Here is a 22,585-nt window from a genome sequence, read left to right on the forward strand (position 1 = left end):
TGTGTTGCTGTTGTAAACGACCAAGGTCAAATTGAAGCTGTGTCTGAGTCAGAGACAAGGGCACAACAGAGAGTTGCTAACCAAGGTAATGCAGAAGCACTCATTCCTTGGAAGTCACACAACCAGAGAGGTACATTGGTAAAACCAGTGGCGGGTAGTTCCAAGGGTGGAACTGAAACAACAGGGGAGTGTTATAAGTATAACAACTGTTTGTTTTCTTCTCTGGATGACGCTTTGCTTGCAGCACGCATTGATACTTTAGGGGGAGTATGTTATTCTAAAGCAGCAATGCAGCAGCAAGCAAAGGCTATAGCAGCCAAGTCTGCTGCTTGTGGCTGGAAAGCCAGACAGGATGTATGTGACTGTTGCCATGGAAACAAAGGGGCAGTCCATTCTGTACTGAGCACCGGATGTTAGCTCAGTGTGTGTGTCATATGACCTGTACAGGATGTACATAGGTGGAGTTTGGGGTTTCTCTCTGTTTGTTGAACAGAGCAGACATGTTTTCTCTATATGACTGCTGAAGACAGGAATAAAACATGTAGATACATTTCTGTCTGTGTCTGATTCCCCTCCCTGGGGATATGCTGGAGAGCAGGGAGGAGGAGAAGCAGTTGGTGTGTTTTTCTCACAGCCTGAGAAAAATCGCCGGAACGGACCTCGTGTGTTTTTACTGCCGGGAGTCGCCGGAGGGAGGTCAAAAGAATTCAGCCGGTGCCTCGAGAGATAGGCACATACCTCTGACGGCCCTGAATTCTGACAACCCCGTCGCGGGGATTCGAACTGCCAACCTTCTGATCGGCAAGTCCTAGGCTCTGTGGTTTAACCCACAGAGCCACCCACGTCCCTTCGTATCTAAAGGTAGTGGCCAGGAAATGTTCTTAGGAGCAGGGTAGAGAGGAAGCACGACTCCTTGACACTTCTCCTTCTCTGTATAAGTTCCCATTAAAGGTTTGCTTCAGTGGTTGCTCCTTGGGATGGTCCAGGGAGACAGTCTCCCCCAATCTATTTCTGTTGTCCCCAGACTTCTCTTCTGATGCAGATGTGTCCACATGCCCAAGCATAGGCTACCTGCTTTATAGGATTTGCAAAATGGATTCACCCTCCCTCCCCCAATTTATCATATTTGTCTTCAGGCTGTTCTTCAACTTTTCACTTAAGCCTCACCAAATCTGGGATGAACTCTCTCGTATGAGCTACGCCACATCTTTCCCTTGAGGGGAGGGGAAAAAAAATCTTTCTCTGTCATATCTAAATAGCATTTTCCGAGCTTCTCCGATTTCCCCCTCCCTCCCCAAGCAGGATGCACTCCTATAAATCACATATTTCAAAGTATAAGGAAACAGGTTTGATATGTTACGGAGTGATTCTCTGGCAAATCTATACATGCTACAGTGACACTCTGAACCTTAGCAGGTCCTTTTCGCTATGGCTGAGTGAGAAACATATTTATAAAAATTCATAGCCCTGTCCCTGCGGAGCAGAATGGAGAGACAAATAGTTTCCTGATCACTCTGGAGGGAAGGGGAAAATAATATCATTGCATCTGAATTATTTAAAAGAGCATTTGTTGGAATTATTCAATATTCCTTCCCTACACACTTATTTGGTATGCAATGTGATATTAAATTCCAATTTAACAAAGGCTAAGGGTGAGTTTACACAATCAATAGGTGTAGTAATCTTTCAATGGTTTGTTTCCTGGTTTGATGATCTGATACCTGAGACTCAAATTTTAAAGATTTGCTAGCTCTGGATGGGCAAGCATGGCCTCACCATTGGCCAGTGTTGTAATGCTTGTGGTCTGTCACTAGATGCCGCTATGTTGCTCTTTCCTTCAATGAACATGGGCAAATTACTCTAGCAGGAACCACTGGCACAGAGAGATGTGAATTCAGGAAGGGAAATAAACATGCCAGCCTTCCCTACAATAATTTATTATGCTCTCCATTTCAGTGGGAGCAGAGTTCAGTCAGCATCCTGCAAAGTAATGGCGAGGAACTAGGATGGGTCAGCCATGTAAGACAGGCTTTTATGAAAGAAGGACAAAGCCAGGGTATAGAAAGAGGGACTTTCAATATATATTTTTTTAATTGTTCCTTTCTCCTCCTTGTATTTTAAATTGTTCTTCTGAAAGCTTTATGTGTGCCCTGACCCCTTATGACGACTCTCATGCTTATAAAGCTGAATGGGATCAGAGAGTTACTTGGCAGAGATTTTCCTCTGCTCTCTATTAATGCTACTTTAATGGATAGGCCCAATAGGAAATCTTCCTCAAAGGGCAAGTATAAGTAACACAGGTCAAGAAACATAAATATAAATAAGGTCTGTTTCTAGGGAAGTGATGTATCTCAGTGGTAGAGCATCTGCTTTGCATGCAGAAGGACACCGGTTCAATCTCCAGAATCTCTAGGTAGGACTGGGAATGTCCCTTGCCTGAAACCCTGGAAAGCAGGGCAATACTGAACTTGATGGACTAACAGCCTGATTCGGTATAAGAGAGCTTCCTATCTATCTCTCTATGTATTTATCTGTCTATTATCAAACAACAGAGTTTGCTCTGGTCTTGTCAAGAAGCAGTTAATCACCAAAAACACTTATTACAGTGTCTAACAAAACAGAGATTCAATTCTTAAAACAGTTTAAGCTACTGCCTTCTTTAGGTAAAGATAAAGGGACCCCTGACCATTAGGTCCAGTTGTGGCTGACTCTGGGGTTGCAGCGCTCATCTTGCTTTATTGGTTGAGGGATCCGGCGTTCAGCTTCTGGGTCATGTGGCCAGCATGACTAAGCTGCTTCTGGCGAACCAGAGCAGTGCACGGAAATGCTGTTTACCTTCCCACTGGAGTGGTACCTATTTATCTACTTGCACTTTGACATGCTTTCGAACTGCTAGGTTGGCAGGAGCAGGGACCGAGCAACAGGAGTTCACCCCGTCGTGGGGATTCGAACCACCGACCTTCTAATTGGCAAGTCCTAGGCTCTGTGGTTTAACCCACAGCACCACCCGCGTCCCTTTTCTTTAGGTAGGAATAGTCAAAAAGCCCAGAGAGAGTACAGAGAAGGTAAACCCACATGATTTTTTTTTTAAAGCTCCCCTCCCCACAACAAAGCAGAACCACAAACTATTATAGCTCAGAACACACATCCTACAACAGATGATCCTTGAATCCACAAGAAGCTCCCATGATATGTTCCGCAATATTATGGTTAATGCTTCAACCTTATTATCAGTTTGGTAGAATGACCACCATGGTCTTTGATGCCCCTCTTCATCCAAAGAAGTGAATGCTTTAACCTTTTGTGAGCTCTGCATACCACTAATTCTGAATCCTTCTTGATGAGGATAATGGTCACACCCACATCCTGCATTTAAAGCACGTGGCTTCCCTCAAAGACCACTGGGAACTGTAGATTGTTAAAGGTGCTAGGAATTGTAGCTCTGTGAAGGATAAACTACAGTTTCCTATAGACTTTGGGGGAAACCATGGTGTAAATGTGACCAATGCCACAGTTTGAAATATTTTTCTATAGATTTTGTTTTTACAGATGGGAGAGCCACTGACTAATGCCTGGCCAAATGATGGGACTGTGATTTTTTAAAAAAGGACCTGAACTGAACTTCTGCACCACCCTTATCCAATAAAATACTCTCCAGATGTTTTGGACTACATTCCTACAGGCCCCAGCCAGCTAAGCTGAGGTGGTGCACCAGCGAAAGAACCAATAGAAGCCACATAAGAATGTGAATAGAGCTGGGTTGCTGCATCAGGCCAAGGACCCAATTTCTTCAGAACAGTGATCTCACATTGTTCATATTCTCCAATGGGAATCTCACAAGCAGGACATGAGTGTATGAGCATTCTCTTCACTTGTGATTCCCAGGAGCAAATATTCAGGACACACTGCGTCTCACCGTGGAGGCAGAACACGGCTATAGTAGCTGGAGCCTGACAAAGAAAGGGTTGCTCCTCCTGACTATGCATTTCCCAACTCACATGTTGAACATTCACATGGTGCCTGCAGCCAGGAAGGAGGGCAAAGCTGCCTTTGGAATGTCAGGACCTTCGGACGTGGTTTGTGAAGTATCCAGAAGCAACTTGAAACCAATCGTGCTGGGAGTGGGTAACCTTTGCTTGGTCAAGGACTGCATTTGCTCAGAGATAATATTATGGGAGCCATATGCTAGAGACATCACCTTGCCAACAAAGGTCCATATAGTTAAAGCTATGGTTTTCCCAGTAGTGATATATGGAAGTGAGAGCTGGACCATAAAAAAGGCTGATTGCCAAAGAATTAATGCTTTTGAATTATGGTGCTGGAGGAGACTCTTGAGAGTCCCATGGATTGCAAGAAGATCAAACTTATCCATTCTTAAGGAAATCAGCCCTGAGTACTCACTGGAAGGACAGATCCTGAAGCTGAGGCTCCAATACTTTGGCCACCTCATGAGAAGAGAAGACTCCCTGGAAAAGACCCTGATGTTGGGAAAGATGGAGGGCACAAGGAGAAGGGGACGACAGAGGATGAGATGGTTGGACAGTGTTCTTGAAGCTACTAACATGAGTTTGATCAAACTGTGGGAGGCAGTGGAAGACAGGAGTGCCTGGCGTGCTCTGGTCCATGGGGTCACGAAGAGTCGGACACGACTAAATGACTAAACAACAACACAACAACAACAACAAGCTTTCTCCATGCAGGGTGGTTTACATGGAGGAGCATGCAACCCCAGCCGCCTGCATACCAAAGGGCTCCAGCGTTCTTCTGCCACAACCGAGCACCTTGTTCTGTTAGAATGACTCTTCCTCGTCTCCAGCTCATAACCACAAACCTCATTAAAGATTTCCCTTGTAGTTAGGGATGAATGATTCCCCTTCTACGTTGCCACAAAAGTAACCATGTACCACAGCACACCAGATGTTGCTGGCATTGTTGGATTGGAATATATGGGTGCGTAAATGCACATGCCAGAGTCAGCCGGCAGATGGCATTCCATATGGCTGTGGCGCCCGCACAAAACTAATGAACGCAGAGCAGATGTTTTTCGAGAGCTAAATAATGCAAACAGAAGCCGGTGCAATCAATATACAGCCCTTATATCTCAGGCGGCTGCACTCTGCCAAGAAAGGCAGGGAGTGGGCATTTAAAAATAAAATAAAATAAAAGCTCAGCAACTACTTTCGCAGAAGAGAACAACAATGCAAACTGGATTTTAATCATGCCGGCTACGGGCTGTTTCCAACTTACAGTCCCCCATATTTTGTCCTTAAAGGCAGCAGAAGTCATTTTTAGAAACACAAAGATGGGTTCCGTGCCATAGAAGAATCCCAAATGGATCAAAGGAAGCCAGAAGTCCCTTAGAGGATGTCCCTTGGTGTGGCAGCCCCTATTCTTCGGAACTCCCTGCCTCTTGATGATATTAGGCAGGTACCTTCATTGAACTGTTTTCAATACTTGCTAAAAACTTTTTTGTTTGGGCAATCTTACATAGATATGCATTCTTATTATGCCCATTTGCTTTTTAAAAGAGTGATCTATTCTATATTTTGATAATTTTACTATGTCTACTTGTTTTTATGTTGAATTTCATTGGTATGATGAATATTTTATACATTTTTTATGAAAACCGCTATGAGGTTTTTTATTATTATTAAATGATCTATCCATCCATCCATCTAGCCATGCATCTATCTTGTTAAATAATAAAAAGGGAAATAAAGCAAAAACCACTAGATGTTTTCCATTTTTAGTAGTGTTGAAAAATCTCTCTCTTTTTTTGGACAATTCTTTTGCAAATGATGTTTGCCTATATTTCTATATCTATCCCTCTAGATGCTGAATTACTTTTTCATGCATCTTCTTTCCCAGTTGACTTCACTTGCTGTTAGGGATGTCATCACATGGACGAATCTGACTGGCTATCTAACATAGTGATATCATTCACTGTGCGATCACCCATGAGATTAATCCATAAAGCATTGCCCTCACTCCCAGCTGGCTTTGTGAAGTTGTCACAAAGTTTGGCTATGTAGCATTGTGACATCATTCATTATATGCTCTCTGCGATCACAGTCTCCACCACAACAGTTCCATAGCAGCAGTAGCAATTAGGGGAAAAGCATCTGAGCACACTAAAAATATCAGAATTCATCAACAGCAATTCCTTCTTTGTACTTGTGGTGGGATAATGAGCTGCTTGTGCGTTGAAGCTGGATCCCTCAGAGCTCACTCAGTGTAGTGAAGCCCTGCCTTGAGCGGAGCCCTTCAGCATGGCTCCGTCAGTCGCTGGTAGAATCTGACAGTGGGCGTTTGCGGAAACGTTTCCAACATAAAAGCTGTTTCACGGACATGCGCCTCCTGGATTCCCTGCGTGACAGTTTCCGGCGGGGGGTGGGGGTCCTTAAAGGCTGTCCCGATACCTCCTCACTGTTCTCACTGGAAGTATCCCAGAGCCTCCCCTCCGACTCCCTTTCCTTTGGAGCTCCCGCACTCCCCCTACTGGTTCCCTCTTCTGCTGAAGAAGTGTCTCTCCTATTCTCCTGAAGCCTTCTCACCACCTGTCCTTCCGATGGCAGTTCCCTGACATCCACCTCCCCCCCAGGGCCCCCTTCACCCCCTCCCGCCTCTTCTCTTACTGGCGGCGAGGACGGAAATCCCTGGAAGGAACTCCCCTCATCCTCCGAGGATTCAAACACTTCTAACCACGGCCTTCCGTCTCTTTCCCCCTCTTCCTCTCCTTCGTCGGAATCTGTTTCCACCTCCACTCCCGACTCTGGGAACCCTTCAAACTCCCCTTCCTCATCTGTAGTCCCGAAGTGTTCCCTCCTAAATCTTGCCACTGGTTGTGGTTTCCTTGGGAAACGCCGATGAAACGTTTCTATTAAAATCTCGTCTTTGACTTCCTCTGCCGGTACCCATGTGTTTTCTGACTCTTCCTCCCCCTCCCATTCTACCAAGTATTCCACCTGATTCCCCTTCCACCTGGAATCAATGATCCCTGCCACATCCATGTTGCGTTCTCTCTCTTCTATGACGGGTGTCCGGGTGACCTCCCTCTCATGTTCCCCCCACTCACATCCCTCTCTGTATGGCGACAGTAATGACCTGTGAAATACTGGGTGCAATTTCATGTGACTGGGCAATCGGAGTTTGAATGCTACTGGGTTGACCTGCTGTATGACCTCAAAGGGTCCCAACCGTTTGGGTCTCAATTTCTTACACCCTCCCTTGAACGGCAGTCCTTGGGTGGATAGCCACACCCGGTTACCCACCCTTATGGTTTCGCCTTCCCTCCTATTTCTGTCTGCTTGCTTCTTATATTCTTCTTTGGCTTTCTCTAAGTTGAGTTGGAGCTGACGGTGGATCGCTTCCATCTCTTCAACAAAATTTTCCGCTGCAGGTACACTCCACCTTCCCCCGCCCTCTCCTGGAAACGCCCGAGGATGACACCCATAATTGGCTAGAAAGGGACTCATCCCTGTGGACACGTTCTCCGCGTTGTTGTAGGCAAATTCTGCCAGAGGTAACCAGTCTACCCAATCAGTTTCTCTGTCCTTTACATAACACCTCAGATATTGTTGCAAAACCCCGTTTGCCCTTTCTGCTTGCCCATTTGTTTCTGGGTGCCTGGCGGTGGAAAAACTTACCTCCACATGCAACATGCTCATTAGTTTCCTCCAGAACCTAGAAGTAAATTGTTTTCCTCTGTCGCTCAAAACCCTCAAGGGGGCGCCATGCAACCTAAAAATGTGCTCCACAAACAACCTTGCGGTTTCTTCTGCTGTCACTGCATGTGAACAAGCTATAAAGTGGCACATCTTAGTTAGTAGATCTACCACCACCATGACCGCGGTTTTCCCTTTGGATCTCGGTAGATCGGTCATGAAGTCTATGGATACCATCTCCCATGGCCTTTCTGGGGTGGGTAAGGGTTCTAATAACCCTGCTGGCGCCAACCTATCTCCCTTTGCTCTTTGGCACCTGTCGCATCCCCTGACATACTCCCGCACGTCTTCCCGCACCTTGGGCCACCAAAACTCCCTGGTAACCAACCACATGGTCTTGTGCTGCCCGAAGTGCCCCGCCGTGGGGCTGTCATGCAACGGTTTAAGCACCCGCCCTCTTAGTTCCCCACCTGGTATGTAGAGCGCCCCTTTGTAATATAGTTTTCCGTTCTTTTCCTCAAACCCCCCTGCGTTCTCACCTGTCTCCCTGAGTTCCCTAAGTTTTTCTTGGGCATATTCATCGTTTTCAATACCCTCTACCAGTTCTATTTGCCCCACCAATGCCGCCCCACAAACCCAGTGGTCCTCTGAGATGATATGTCTTTCTTCCGCCCCTCCTTCCCCCTCCAAGTACTCAGGTTTTCTGGAGAGAGCGTCCGCCCTGACATTCTCAGCCCCTGGCACGTAGCGAATTTCAAAATTGAACTTGGAGAACTCTTGCGCCCATCTTACTTGTCTCTGGTTCAATACTCGGGCTGTTCTCCAGTATTCTAGATTTTTGTGGTCTGTCCGCACTTGAACCTTGTGTTGCGCCCCAATCAACAGGTGTCTCCATCTCTTGAACGCTTCGTGGACAGCGAGTAATTCTCTGTCGTACACTGTATAATTCCTCTCAGACTTGTTCAATTTCCTCGAGAAGAAGGCACACGGTCTCCATTCCGACGTATTCGCTCCTGGCTGCAGGAGCACGGCGCCCACCGCTCTGTCAGACGCGTCGGTTTCCACCCTCATCGGCTGCTGCAGATCCACGTGTAAGAGTTGTTCTTCCGAAGCAAACGCCCTCTTTAAACTTTCGAAAGCTCGCTGCGCTTCTTCCGTCCAGACAAATTTCTTCTTACTGCTGAGACAATCCGTGATGGGGGCTGTTAAATGGGCGAAGTTCTTGATGAACTTCCGATAGAAGTTTCCGAACCCCAAAAACCTCTGCACATCTTTCTTAGTTTTCGGTGGCCTCCATTCCAGCACCGCTTGCACCTTGCTAGGATCCATGGCCAGCCCCTTGTCCGACAACCGGTACCCAAGGAATTCCACCTCCCTGGTGTGAAACTGACACTTCTCCAGTTTCACCCACAGCTGGTTTTCTTGCAGTTTGCTCAGTACCTCTCGTACATCTCGCACATGCTGCTCTTCATCCTCTGAGTACACCAGTACATCGTCCAAGAACGCAGCGCAGTTCTTGTACAGCAATGGTCCTAGTACGTGATTCATGAATGATTGAAATACTGCTGATCCCGCCTGGAGGCCGAAAGGCATAACGCAGTACTCAAATGCCCCCAAGGGGGTGAACATAGTGGTTTTCCACTCATCTCCCTTTCTCATACGTATCAGGTTATACGCCCCCCTCAGGTCCAGCTTGGTAAAAATCTTCCCTTTTCTCACCCGGGTCAGAATGTCATCGATTCTGGGCATAGGGAAAGTCACGGGTTCGGACACTGCGTTTAGGGCCCTGAAATCCACAATTAATCTCGGTTTGTCCGAGTTTTTTTTGTCCACAAAGAACACTGGGCTACCCCCCACCGCTCGTGACTCCCTGATGAACCCACGCTTGAGGTTTTTGTCAATAAACTCCCTTAGCTCCTGCATCTCCCTGCATCTCCTGGGAGTAAATTGATTTGGCAGTCAAAGGGTCTGTGCGGGGGTAGTTTATCTGCTTCCCTTTCGCTGAAGACGTCGGCAAAATCTGCATATTGTCGTGGTACCCTACCTTGATCCATTGCTTCTATCTTTGCTAACGTGGCCTGAGTGCCTACTTGGCCCCCTTTTTCTGTGCAGTGTCCCATACAATGTGCTGACCCAAAGGAAACCACTCTCTGATGCCATCCCACAAGCGGATCATGCAGCGCTAGCCAGCTCATCCCCAAAATGATGGGCGCTCCTCCCAACGTGGCTATATTAAACGCTATCCGTTCCGTGTGTCTTGCCACCCTCATTGTCATGGGGACAGTCTGCTGGTCAACTTCTCCCCCCAACAGCTCCCTCCCATCAATCGTGGTCACCTGCAGGGGATTTTTTAAAGGAATAGTCTGTATCTGATGTGCGGCTGCAAACTCCTTACTCATAAAGTTGCAGGAGCTGCCTGAGTCTAATAGCGCCTTCACTTTTAGTGAGTGTCCGTTTGCCAGCTCCAGCAATACCTCTATTACAAGAGCTGGTCTTGGGGGTTCTGGCGTGGGCACATTTACTGTTCCTTGGCCTGGCTGCTGTGCCCCGTCGGTGGCAGCCAGGCGTTGGCTTTTACTTGCTCCTTAGCTCCTTCTCCCTCCTCCCCAACAGCTCCCGCCATTCCTTGCCATTCCTTTCTTTGCGGACAAACTCTGGCAAAATGACCTGGCTGTTGGCAGAGAAAACATTTCTTGGCGCCTTTTCCCTCCTTCTTCCGCCCTTCACTGGGGTTTGAAATTGCGCGCGCGCGCGCTGTTCCGATTTCCATCGGCTCTGCTGGCAGAGAAGGCTGCTCTGGCATCTCTGGAATGCGGAAATCCCTCCAACGCTCCCCTTTCCCTTCCCGCTTCTCCAAGGCTCTGGCCTCCTGGCGTGATCCTATGGCCAGTGCTGATTTAGTCAGATGGTCCATAGACTCCGCCCTGGGCCCCCGGGAAAGTTCGTCTTTCACTGCCGAAGATAGTCCTTCTTCGAACAGCATTTGTATCGGTTCCGCTGACAAATCCCAACCTAATTTATGGATCAACATGGTGAACTCAGTCCAGTACTCACGGACAGATCGGTTCCCTTGTTTACACGCCATTAACTGCCTGCGCGCCACTCCCTGCTCAATCTCGCTGGAAAACATCAGATCCATGGCGCGAAAAAACTTCCTTGTGTCCCTTAGGGCTTCATTATTGGCTGCCATTAGTGGCCTCACCCAATGTTTTGCCCCGCCTTCGAGATGGCCAATCACATAAGCAACCCTCGATTCCTCATCTGGAAAATCATCAAACTGCAGATTGAGGGCATATTGCATCTCTGTCCTGAAGGCTTGATAATTCCTGGGATCACCCCCAAACTTCTGCACCAGTCCAGGCACTTTCCTCGAGAGCTGGGCGGCTTTCCCCTTTTCTGCATCATGAGCCCTCCTCTCCTCCAGCCTCGCCGTTTGCAGAGCTAACTGTACCTCCAACATCCTGTACCTTTCTTCCAGGCTAGGACCGGCTGCAGCTGCTCCCCCATCTCCGGCTCCGGCTGGGTTGCTCATGATGCCTCTCTTTGCACAAGCTGCTTTCAGGGACTGTCAGATTGCTGTGGTGGGATAATGAGCTGCTTGTGCGTTGAAGCTGGATCCCTCAGAGCTCACTCAGTGTAGTGAAGCCCTGCCTTGAGCGGAGCCCTTCAGCATGGCTCCGTCAGTCGCTGGTAGAATCTGACAGTGGGCGTTTGCGGAAACGTTTCCAACATAAAAGCTGTTTCACGGACATGCGCCTCCTGGATTCCCTGCGTGACAGTTTCCGGCGGGGGGTGGGGGTCCTTAAAGGCTGTCCCGATACCTCCTCACTGTTCTCACTGGAAGTATCCCAGAGCCTCCCCTCCGACTCCCTTTCCTTTGGAGCTCCCGCACTCCCCCTACTGGTTCCCTCTTCTGCTGAAGAAGTGTCTCTCCTATTCTCCTGAAGCCTTCTCACCACCTGTCCTTCCGATGGCAGTTCCCTGACAGTACTCACATTTCCAATGCATCTTTTCAGTTAACAATGTATACTAATAACGTGGGTGGCCCTACAACCACAGAGGGCCCTAATCCTGCACATTCGGTGCATGCCTATAATGCTGCTACTTTCTCCTGATGGAATGGCATCTGCAGGAGTCCCTCTCCTTCAGAGTACAGTGACCAATGAGGGTATATAAGGGTATAGAAGTATCTCGGTCCCATGCCATACAAGGTTTTGCACAGCAGTATCAGCATCTCAATCTTTGTCTGGTTGATAAAGCTTTGCACACACCCCTTCTCCAGAATGTCAACTTTATCTGATTTGGGAGCAAATTGCCCCTACCAGTCCATATCTACAAATCTGTGTGTTCCAAGCTGAAATTGCAGACCTAATTTGTTGCTCTTCAACCACAGACTGACCAATTTTTCAAAGCTGGCATGGACCTAAAAATAAAAATAAAAATACACAGAGATATTTGCATTAACGGCTATTGGAAGAAAACGGGCTGCATCCTTGCAGCTTTTCAAGGCCTTGAAGGAAATGATCAAAGGAGGCAGTGGAAAAAAACACAATACCAAGATATTCGGAGGTATTTCTAGATTGTTTGATAGCTTGAAAATAAGAAAGGAACTGGCTTTAGAACAGCAGTAGATTTTCTTGTCTAGTACAAAAATACGGCGGTTCCTACATTGTTCAACATAGGCAAAAGATGAGATGAGAGAAATGAAAGATGTCTGCTTCTAATGAAGGTGGCAAAAGAATAAAGAAGAGAAAGTTTGTTCCTATTACTATCACAAGGACTAGCATCAAAATCAAATACATTGCTGTAGGGAGGCCATAAAATACTCCGGGAATAGCTGTGGCTGTTTAAAGCTCATTGCTCCCCCAAAGAATCCTAGATACAGCAGTTTGCCACCCACAGAGCTCCAATTCCCAGCACCCTTAACAAATGACAATCCTCATGGTTTCCCTGAAGCCTTGACACCGTGTCATGAACACTCCTTGAGTGGTTTTGCCTAGCTCTGCTTTCTTCATTGTAAGGGATTCAACTAGGTGACCCTTTGGGCCCCTTCCAACTCTATGAATGTGTCCCTGACCTGCAATGGAGCCTCATGGATAAAGGAGGGGGAAAGTCATGTTTGTGAGTATCTGTGTGCTAAAATCCTCTGGATCTTGTCTGGCTAAAATGTAGCCTGCTAATTTTTTGCCTCTGACCACACTATCCCCCCCCCCACCTGACCATACCCACTGTTGGCATGTGGCCCCCAGAAGGAAATGTGGCCCTTGTGCAGAAGAAGGTCCCCCCCACTCCTGATCTAATGGGCCTGAATGCACTTGGGAGGTTTGTTCTCTCTCTTATGCTTCCCATGCTGGACCTCCCTGCATCCTCCTTCCATCCTTTGGTTAAAGGTTAAGCAGTGGCATAGCTTGGGTTTGCTGGTGCCTGGGGCGGGGCAAGGGTTGTGTCTCCTGGTGGACTGAGCGGGGGGGGGGAGGTGTGTGATGGAGGTGACACACATGGCTGCTGGCGCTGTCACTTCTGGTGTTGGTGGCTGTGCGCCTCCTTGGTTTGGCGGTTCTGCCACTTCCTGGCTTGGAAGTACATGGGCATTGTGTCTAGTTGCGCCTCCTCAAAATTTTGCACCTGGCACTGCCCCTCTGGCCCCTCCCACACTATGCCCTTGAGGTGAAGGCCAGCACTTGCAATTGATTTCACTGACTTGAGTGTGTGAGTGATATATTTTGTGAATAAATGGTGCTACTACCCATTACTCAATGCACAATATGATTGGGGCCCCTTTCAAGCCCAGGCCTTGACTGAGAAAGAACCTACAAAGGATGGACTTGTGGTGACCCACAGGGACCTCCAACTATTTCAGTCCACTGAGTTGCGGAAAAGACAGAGGGAAAGGGGGTTGGGAAGAGTGTGTTTGAACACTTCTGCTGGGAGGCCTGATAAGGATGCAAGGGGAAGTGTATTCATGTTCTGAAAAGTGATTCTGTAAGAAATCGCATGGAATTTAATTCTAATCTTTTCCCTGAGCATTTAATCCTCATTCATGCCGACACTCCTTGATTATGCCAATGGGACTTGGTTTGTTATAGGTACTTGTTCATTGCAGGGTCAATCCCGAGGTTTGCACAAAGGCGGCTGTGCATGTGAGAGCTATTCTAATGAGTTTGCAAAAATAATCTTCTATGCATGTGCTTAAATTCAGAAAGCACACACACACACACACACACTTTTACTTAAGCATAGTCTTTTCTGGTGAGGTTTAAGCTGGAAGGTAAGGAACTCCCTGGGAAAAGAAGCTGGTTTGCATAGGGTCTAGCTCCGGCGACCCACTATCATCTAGATCAGCCTTTTCCAACCTTGGGTCTCTACTGCAACTCCCATCACCCCTGACCACTGGGCCTGCTGAATTGGGATGATGGAAGTTGTAGTCCGACAACATTCAGGGACCTAACGCTGGAAAAGTTGGTCGCAGCCCACTATTCATGCACCTCATTCATCCCTTCTGTATCCCACCTGCTGATGACATTCTGGTGAAGACAGTGTGCTGTTAAAATCACTAGCAATGGTGTTGCTGGAAGGACCTTAGCATACACCACGTGAGACCATTTCTGGTATCAAACACTGAGAGTACCAGGGTCTTTTCCTATCAGGTTTGAGGGACCTCATGGGACTCTGGTTGTAAATCTGTAGGGCAGATTGACAGGCTGAAGCTGAAAGAGAGAGAGAGAGAGAGAGAGAGAGAGAGAGAGAGAGATGCGGGGGGGGGGGTGTTCCAGGATCTGAAGTTTAAGATTTTATCCATTGTTTGCTACTCCTGAGACTCATTTAACAGGTGAAGACTGAACCTGGGACCACCAGAATACAAAGCACATGTGCTCTACCACTCCACAATGCCCTGCTATCAATTTTCCTTTTAACTCATATTTCCTGCAGATTCAGCAGGTGGGAGGACCTCTCTCCCACCCCCTGCAGCTGATCACCGCATGTGATGCCCTGACCCATCACTCCAATACTTGGAACAGACCTATCTGTCACTCCTGTCAATGCGCGCGCCATCAGGGTTTCTGCCAATCTTGGTAATGCAGAGGCCTCCTGCCAGGTCAGACTGACCAGTGGTGCTCTTCCTATTTGTGAGGCTCACCTGCTACAGCGCTTCCAAACCCTGGTGTATCCCGTTTGTGTATCCAACACATGTCATGTCAAGTGTTTCCGAGGCCGTGGTTATCTCACTGTTTGCAAGACCTCAGTGAACCTAAACAAATCAATGTTAACATTTAAATGCATTGTCTTACCTGCAGAGCAGCTTGTCAGCTGGGACATTTCTGCAGGAAATTACAGAGCGTGTGGCTACAAAATACAAGCACAACAGATTTTCTTAGCTGGTAGAACAGGTGGGATAGCTTTAGCACATGAAATCTGATTCCTGTGGAGGTTAAATTTGCTGCTGAATTCATAACAGTTCACCTTGGCTATCCTCATTAGAAGAAGCTAGATTTGAAAAACAGGAGGTTTCATATAATCATACAAACGTGGAGTTGGAAGAGACTTTTAAGGTCCTCTGGTCCAATCCCCTGCGATGCAGGAACCGCAGAAAAATAATCCTTGGCAGATGGTCATCCAGCCTCTGTTTAAAAACCACAAGGAGAGTCCATCACCTCTGATGTAGTCCATTCCTCCATTGAACAGCTCTTACCACCAGAAAGTTCTTCCTAGTGTTTAGTCAGAAACTCCTTTCTTGTAATTTGAATCTTTTGGTTCAGGTCCTATACTCTGGAGCAGGAGAAAATAAGCTTGCTCCATCTTCCATGTGACAACCCTTTAGGTACAGTGGTAGTTTGGTTTTTGAATGTCTCCATCAATGAACATTTCAGTTTTCGAATGCTGTAAACCCAAAAGTAAATGCCTCATTTTCAAACAGGCCTCGGAAGTCAAACATGCCACACAGCTTCTGTTGAGTGCAGGATCCTGAGGCCTAGCTGTTGGCTGTTGAGTTTTTGGTTTGTGAACGTTTCAGAATTCGAACGGTCTTCCGGAACAGATTACATTTGAAAAACATGGTACCATTGTGTTTGAAGATGGCCATCATATCCCCTCTCAGTCTTTTTCTTCTTCTCTCTAGGCTAAATCTAACACCTTCAACTGTTCCTCACAAGGCTTGGTTTCCTGGTCACCCTCTTCTGCACTTGTTCCACCTTGTTGATATCTTTCTTACACTGTGGTTCTCAGAACTGGACACAGTACTTCAGGGGTATCTTTACAGTACTTTTTGTCTGTGTGTGTTTGTATTGTGCCAAGTTGCACCTTCAGAGTGGACACTGTAGGACTGTCAGGAGCTGCCAGATTTAGAACCAGGAGCTTCCATTTCTGGGTAGAATTTCCCAGTCTTGTGGGCCATCAGGCTAAAAACTAATACTTTTGAATGAAAAGGCTGGGTTTCTCAGGTGATATGTGCCCTTTATTTTGTATCATATGCACAAGGCAAAATGTTTATATATATTTGTTACTGTATTTATTGTTAATTGTGCTTATCCTGGGTGATATACAATGATACCACACTTTCAGTGGGCTTTTTTGACCATGAATAGCATTGCATGTCACCCTAATCTCCCCTATCAAGTTGCAATTTCGATGGGATAGAAATCCTCCTCTCACAAACCTTTAAAAATACTGTTCAAATGCCATTGTTTTACTTGACTGCTGACTCCTTCCACTTCATGGAAAGGGAAAGGGGTTTGTTTAGTTGTTTCTGTTTTAACTATTTATTTGTGCTCTTATCTCATGTTTTTAATCTTGTGAACCACCCTGAGATCTTTTGATGAAGGGCGGTGTCTGATTCTAATAAACTACAACAACAATTCATAAATTAGTCACATGGGTGAACCCAGCCAATCAGCAATCGTATGGTGAATAGGTTAACATCATGAAAATAATGTCTACATGGCCAGTCAGATTCCATTTCATCATGATGTAACATGGCAAATAAATACAGCTGAGAGCGGGAGCAGCACTTTACACCTTAGACAGATAGGCAAACTCAGAGATCACAAAGTGAACAGGGAGATGTCACAAGGCTACATGGCCGATCTGAGTTGCCTTTGTGATTATATCACTCACAGCAAGTAAAAGTGACTGAGAGCAAGAATAAAAGAGGGTGATATAAACAGGTAGATGAACATCTGTGCAGAGAGTCTCAAAAGGGAGTGTTTTTTTCTGATGCATCTGAAAACGGAAAGTAGCAGAAGAAAAAACCACGAGCTTTTACAGCTCAGCCGTTTAGCTCAGAGATTAGCTGCAAATAACAGCAATGACCAGCAGGTGGCGCCAGAAACTCACACATTGGGTCTCTATAATTAAGTCCCTTGCTCTTGCTGTTTTATATATTGAGGTTTCCATGATTTATTGAAGAAAGAGGGGCAGGAGGAAGAAGCTTCATTGGACTTCAGCCCCTACTGCTAGAAACCATGAATTGATCTGTGCTTTGTTAAACAAGCCTTTACAGTTCTGCTGTAATTTTTGTTTTTCGGGGAGTGGAGTCACCCCTCTCCCCCCGTAATAAAAATAAGATATACAAAAGGGCCAAATGTGAAGGTTTTAGCCTGTGCCCCGGAGGGGAGAAGCTCCCATTGTACAAATTATTTCAAAACAAGCCACTGACATGCAGGAACAAGATGCCAGAATGCCAGAATTCTAAGCTTAAGGATTCTGGGCTTTGATGGAGATCAGACAGGCAGCTTCAGACATTGTGGTTGAAAGAATTCCGTTTCTGGTGATCATGCAGAAATGCACAGATCTATGCAGAGTGCTGAAGTGCCTCTCTTAAACTCGTGGGAATCTTGCTCATATCCCTTTAGAAGGCAGCATGTAACTGGCTGGGTTGAAACCACTCTGAGAGGGATGGGGAAACTGGTGGCCCTCAATGGACTCAATTTCCCAGCACCCCCAGCAGCCAGCATGATGGGAGTTGCAGTCTGATGACATCTGGAGAGCAGCTGGTTCCTCTGTCCCATTTGATGGGCAGAACAAAGACTTCAGCACCCGGGACAGCTCTGCACGCAACAGCGGGTGGTTGTGCAGGGCAATGCTCACCTATGTGGTGTCCGTGGTTCTCCTATGGCACGGGTCAGCAACCTTTTTCAGCAGGGGGGCGGTCCACTGTCCCTCAGACCTTGGGGCGGGGGGGCGGACTATATTTTGAAAAAAAATCCTATGCCCCACAAATAACCCAAAGATGCATTTTAAATAAAAGCACACATTCTACTCATGTCAAAACACCAGGCAGGCCCCACGAATAAACCAGAGATGGATTTTAAATAAAAGGACACATTCTACTCATGTACTCAATCCGCGGGCTGGATTGAGAAGGCGATTAGGCCGCATCCGGCCCCTGGGCCTTAGGTTGCCTTCCCCTGTCCTATGGCATCCACAGAAGGTTTCAATCAACATTGTCTCAAAAATCCACTGTGCACGAGAGACTGTTTGCTCCTCCTTCTCAGATCCTATTTGCAGAAGCTCAGCTTCTCCTACATTTGAATACCACCACCCTTTCAACAGACCTACATTTTTGGGGGGGACAGAATTGGATGCCCACTTTCAAATCCATTCTGAATAGAAGAGCTTTCTCTGGGATTGAGTGTCGTGGTGGCTTCACACGGGCACCTTTCCCCCATTTATGCAGCAGCTGATGGAGGGACTTGGCCACACCATTTTGTGGTCCTGTTTCTTTTTCTTCTCTTTCAGATGTGGCAGCCATTTTGTGTTCCGCCATACCCCCACAGCAGCCCGGGACCCCCAACATCTTTCTTGAAAGTCCCAAATAGGCATTGCTAAACCAGATTCCACCTCTCTCTCCCCCCCCCCCACAATACGGTGATGCTGGGACAGTCTAATGTTTTCCAGAACTCACTGACACACTTCACAGGGGACCCTTTCTACACTGTTTTGTTTCTTCTCAAGTTTGTGCACATTTTAAAATATGCCTTGCACTTCTGATCGATCCCAGCAGCAGCAGCAGCAGTAAGGCAGGTGATTTTGGCCATCCCATGTGCAGAATCTCTGCCCTCAGCCTCTGACATTCAGGCTTACTGCTCCTGCACATGAAAGCTCCATTTAGGCTACATCCAGACTGTCAGTATTGTGGCAGGAAGTTTTCAGGTGCATGCTACATGTTAAGGTTTGCACAATTAAAATGGATCGAAGCATTCTGTCACCCTGGTGCAACAAAAACACTTAAAAATAAATAAAACCCAAACAGACATTTTGTGATGGGGAAATGCACTGAAAAGTATTGGATTGATGAATAAGAGCACAAGAATGTCAGGAGAGCCCTGCTAGTTCAGGCTAATGGCCCAGCTGGGCCACCATCCCGTTCTCACAGAGGCCAACCAGATGTTTGTGGGAAGCTTGCAAGCTGAACATGCGCACAACAAGCCTCTGTCCGCCTGTGATTCCCAGCAACTGGTATTCAGAGACATAATGTAGAGCATAGCCATCATGGATAAAAGAAGCTGTTAGCCTTCTCTTTCATGATTTTGTCCAGTCCTCTTTTAAAGTCATTGAAGTTGGATGCCATTTCTGCTTCCTGTGGAAGTGAGTTCCACAGTTTAACAAAGGAGTAATTTCTTTCGATGGGACGCGGGTGGCACTGTATGGGACACAGGTGGCGCTGTGGGTAAAACCTCAGTGCCTAGGACTTGCTGATCGTAAGGTTGGCAGTTCGAATCCCCACAGCGGGGTGAGCTCCCGTCGTTCGATCCCAGCTCCTGCCCACCTAGCAGTTCAAAAGCATCCCTAAGTGCAAGTAGATAAATAGGTACCGCTTTATAGCGGGAAGGTAAACGGCGTTTCTGTGTGCTGCACTGGTGCTGGCTCACCAGTGCAGCTTCGTCATGTTGGCCACATGACCCGGAAGTGTCTTCGAACGGCGCCGGCTCCCGGCCTCTTGAGCGAGATGAGCGCGCAACCCTAGAGTCGGTCACGACTGGCCTGTACGGGCAGGGGTACCTTTACCTTTACCTTAATTTCTTTCACCCATCCTGAATCCTCCAAGATTCCACTTCACGGGATGTCCAGAAGTTCAAAGGTTATGAGAGAGGAAGAAGATATATTCTCTGTCCATTTTCTCTAGGCCATGTATAATTTTTATAAACTTCTATCATGTCACCTCTTACTTACCTTTTTACTCACCAAATGCTGCAACCTTTCTTCATAGGGGAGTTGCTCCATGCTGTGGCCATTTTGGCTGCCCTTTTCTGAACCTTCCTGATCAAAGGGAAGATTGTATAAATGCCCTGCAAACAAATCAGGAGGACGAAAAATTGAGGGGCCTCTGAGGATGTCAAACTCCTCTCTATGCAAACAGGAGAAAGTGATTAATTATTTCTTAAATGGCTGATTGAAATCTACCTGCAATGAAAATGAGGGGTTAGGAGCATTGCAATTGTGACAGGAACAAATACAATGCTTTTTTTTGCTTTTCTTTTTTTCAAGTGAACACAAAATGTCAAGAAAACCAGCATGGATTTTGGGACACACTGGGTGTGTGGGGTGGGAGAAGATGAAACTGAAGGTGTAGGGAAGAGAGGCTTCCAAAGGACCAGCAACCATAAATCTCAGACAAAGGAATGGTCCATTTATTTACTGCATTAGTGCTTGCAATACTGCATTTAGTCTTTGCTGGGCTATGGGGATAAGAAGGAAGGAGGACTCGAGGACCCTGTCAGAGCCCTCACAACTCCTTCCCAAAGCCAGGAAAGTACTTGCCGGGTTTTGAGAAGGCTCCCTCCTCGGTTGCATGCCCAGCGTCACTCCACTGCTTTTGTTGCCCTAAATCTGCCTCTATCAGAAGGCCACAATTAGAATGGCCAGTTAGTGCAGAGTGGTGGTTAGATGGTCAGACTGGGACCTGGGATTCCAGGGCTCAAATACTCACTCAGCCACAGAGCTCACCAGGTGACTTTAGGCCACTTGTTGTTTCTCAGCTTAAACCCCCCGCCCACAGGGTTGTTGCGACGATAAACTGAGGGTGGAGAGAGCCATCACCTCGAGCTCCTTACAGACAAGGTGAGTATAAAATGTAAAATGTAAATATTTTGCGGAAAAGCACTCCCTCTTAAAAAGGGGGCGGGGCAAAAGGGGGCAGAGATTTGACAACCAAACAAAATGCTTATGCTAATTTTTGTGTAGATGAAAATTCAGTAATACAGTCATACCTCAGGTTGAAGTAGCTTCGGGATGAATATTTTCGGGTTGAGCGACCTGGAAGTAACGGAGCGTGTTACTTCCGGGTTTCGCTGCTTGCGCATGCGCAGAAGCTCAAAAGGACGTCACGCGCATGCGCGGAAGTGGCGAGACGCGGCCCGCGCACGCACAGACACACAGTCGCGTCTTATGTTTACTTCAGGATGCGAACGGGCTCCGGAACGGATCCCGTTTGTATCCAGAGGTACCACTGTACTTTAATCCAGTCCTCTAGCCGCTCCTCTCCCTAGGACACATCCCTCACCAACTCTGCTTGGCTCTCTCCATTTGCCTGATAATGCCTCTTGCTTGCCTGGATAGAGGATGGAGAAGGGTGTTTGAGTGTGTGTAGAAACATGCCTCCTTTACAAAGGAAAGCTTTATATTTGTTGCTCCACCCACTTCTGCCTCTGGCCCCACCCATCACTGGCATTTCACACACACACCCAAAGAGAATGCAGCCCCCAGGCTGAAAAATACTCCTCACATTTTGCTTTTATGTTCACTTTTTGATGCATTTGAAACGAACGGTTAATCGCTGAATTCTTAGCATCATGTTGCAGTGATACTCTTACCTCTGAATATGTACTGTGGTCATGAACTGTTCCTTGTAGCCCTCTCATTTCCTGTAAAACTTCTTGGAGCACAAAGGCCTTTGTGGAAACTGTGGGCCAATACATAATCTGTCTATGGCTCTATTCTGCATTCAAGAGAAATAAATGGCTACAAACTGTGCATGGTATTTAAATGCCTCCCTGCTCCCCCTAAGAATAGCCCTGCTGCCTTGGTTGGGAACTGGCAAGGCTTCTCCAAGAAGTATTCCACATGCAGAGTTAACATTGGGCCAGGAGATTAAATTGACCTCTAGTGATAGAAACAGAAACGGGCAGGCGGACCAAACTGAGCATATCAATGACCCGTCCCTGGAAGATTTCTCCAAGAATTTAGCTGAATAATTAGTTTTGCCATCCCCGCACAGCCGGCTCCCTTTTTTCTTTTCAATCTATCAGGCCTTTATCTCATCTGCTCTCAGTGGTGCGTCTAAAGAGGAGTTTTGAAAGTTGGCCTTGTGGGTCTGATCATCTCATCGACGCTGAAAGCATTTAAATGCAATCTGCAGCCCATTCACATTTAGAGACGCAGGGTCTTCACAATGGGGAGGGGAGGCAAGGGGGATTGGAATTGGCAGGTGAGCTATTTCTCTGCAAAGGAACTTAGGAGGATTCTCCTTGTCTAATTAACTGTGGCCAAAGACAAAGAATGAGGAGGAGAAGAAATTAAAAGAGGGTAATGTACCAGCAACAACTCGGCAAAACGCACACACACCCTCTTTTAAATGACAATAGGGATTCTGAATTTCCCAAACTAGTGGACTGTGCTGGAAACATTTTTAGTGCAATGATGAAGCAATCAATGGATAGCAGTGGGTCCTACTCAAAGTAGATCCATTGAAATGAATGGACAGGAGTAACTCAGGTGCACTTGAACATGGAGGTTCAATTTAGCTATGTATTTATTTATGAAAGTATTTATGGACAGCCATACCATAGAATATTAGGGTGGTGTACAACAATAAAATGTAAAGCACCACTAAAAACAACATTAATAGACCATTAAAGTGGCTGGCTAATCAATTTAAACTGCTGTAGAGAAGGCCTATTGGCATAAGAAGGCCTTTAAGAGATGCC

The sequence above is a fragment of the Podarcis cretensis genome (genome assembly GCF_951804945.1).
Source record: "Podarcis cretensis genome assembly, chromosome: 14".
NCBI classification, from domain to species: Eukaryota; Metazoa; Chordata; class Lepidosauria; order Squamata; family Lacertidae; genus Podarcis; species Podarcis cretensis.